The sequence below is a fragment of the Mus pahari genome, chromosome 19 (genome assembly GCF_900095145.1).
Source record: "Mus pahari chromosome 19, PAHARI_EIJ_v1.1, whole genome shotgun sequence".
Taxonomy (NCBI): domain Eukaryota; kingdom Metazoa; phylum Chordata; class Mammalia; order Rodentia; family Muridae; genus Mus; species Mus pahari.
The window spans coordinates 68,597,436-68,599,843 of NC_034608.1; positions in this window are offsets into that span (position 1 = coordinate 68,597,436).

Below are 2,408 nucleotides of genomic sequence, written 5' to 3' on the forward strand. Positions count from 1 at the left end.
TCCTCCCCCTCCTCCTCCTCCTCCTCTTTCTCTCCCTCCTCCTCTTCTTCCTCCTCCTCCTCCTCTTCCTCCTCCTCCTCTCAGTGCATATCCTTAAATATAACCTATTTAGTCCATATAAGGTTACATGTATATGTGTTTTGAGGGCTGGGTATTTGACACTGGATAATCAGATAGTGTGTCTTCTCCTGGGGAAATCACCTTTCCTGTAGTAAGCACTTCTCAGTTGCCTTTAGTTCTTTGTATAGGGTTGAGGACTCCTGGCCCTTTCTCCATCCTCTTCATATGTCCATTGAGGCTGTCCTTATATTTTCATGTTGGTGAAATTGTATGGGTGTAGCTTCTGATATTACTCAGGAGACAAATCTCACAGAAAACCCTCACAATTTTTCTGCCTCTTCTTTGACAGTGTTTCCTGAGCAATGGTTGTGGAAGATATTTTATAATGTGCCAATAGGGACTGGGTTGTTGTGCACAACTCTGCATTTTTATTGATTATGTTTTTCACTAGAAGTCTCTGATTCATAGTGAAGTTTCTTTTATAATCTGTTGAGATTTATAGAAAATCCTCTGATATATACAAAAGCTGATTTAAAGATTTAAGTGAATTATTGAATGAATGATGTTTTGTTACTAGTGTCATTATTTAGACCATAAATTTATGGGTGTGTTCAAAGAATTCTCTTGGCAGAGTCACTAGACAGCTGGATAAGAACTCCAAGTTCCATCTGCCAGGATATAAACTGTACTGAGGGATATTTTGCCAAGTGACAAAAGATCAAATGAGAAAAATTAATAAAACTGTGAATCACTACATTCATTACTGAAGTAAAAAAACATTCAAATTATTTATAGTGCTAGTATAGATTTTGTGTAAATTTAAAATCAACAGTTAACATGATTGCATGGTAAAACAATAATGAAGAGAGAAATCAAATAGAACATAAGAGAAAATATCTTCCGTTATGGTATATAGATTTCATGTTTCTTGATCAATTACAGGTATTTTAGTCCATAAACCAATGACTCGTATCAAGAAACAGTTTGGAAATTCAACCTAATGACAATTAAAAGAAAATAGGAAAGACAAGCTTTTGAAAATATGGTTTGAGATATCTAAGGTAATAGTTTGTGTTCTAACTTGATACAGGAAATCATTTGTGGAAAACATTGAGGTTGGAAAAAATATAAGCTAGGATTTATGAAACATTCAATATATTTAAAATATGTACAAATAAATTTTATAGTTATATTATAACAAAAGTGGCAATCTTTTCAATTTAACTTGATATTAAAATGGCATTAGTTGTTTAAAAATGAATCGCAATAATAAAACCAGTTAAATTTAGTTTATCCTTGTGAATTGAGTGAAAAAAATTTTTTTGCTTAATATCAGTTAATAAACAGACTTACTAAGTAGTGAGGCACATGTTTGTTATGAATTTTTGAATACACATCTTTATACATCATGGGTATAATCCAAATTGCAGTTTATTTTTATGAGGGTGTGTGCATTCATGTGCAAATGTGTGCACATGACTAACAACTATATTTAAGGAAATATTTAGAATCACATAAAAGTTTAGTAGAAAGTACATAGATTACTTGCCCCTCTACCACACACACATTCATAGACCCCCTATGAAAAAAATATCCTTTAGTTATAATCTATGAATTTGTACTGACATATTAGTGTCACCTACGGTCCATACTTATATGAAGACATATTTTAGAATTTTTACTGTGGCCCTGGTGACAGCTATTGGAGGTAAGGGGTAACACGCATGGAATCAACTACACAGACCCTGAGAGCCATGTGAAAAGCAGAAACAGACTTTGTTATTGTAGTAATTGGGGGTGCCTTTATATTCTCATCCTATATCCACTCACTCTGTATAGTCCCAAGCAGCGGGTATCAGCCATTGGCTGCCCTGGCCAATTTCTTTGTCTTTGTTTGTCTCCAGGTGTCAGGCCAGTTTGGGGTTAGGAAATGCAGAAACAACTGCTGCATATGCATGTGTCATGCAGACTGCTGGTCAGAATATGCTGACTCACTCATGCTACATCTTTCATTTTATAGATACAGACAAAGTATAAGGGCATGTACCCAGAGCAATATAAAGTGTAGCATTATAAATGTGGTAGGTCATACTCTAGAAACAGATAAGAAGCCAAAAGCTTAGGGAGCATATAATCAGGTTTCTCTAGAGTCAGAGAACTTATGAAGTGAACCCCTCTACATATAGAAATAGTTAAATACATACAATTATATATATATATATATATATATATATATATATATATATATATATAATAAACATAGATTAGACACAGCTATAGAAAAAGCTATAGATTAAATATGGACAGCTATAGATTAGCTATAAGAGTACAGGCAATATAGATATATA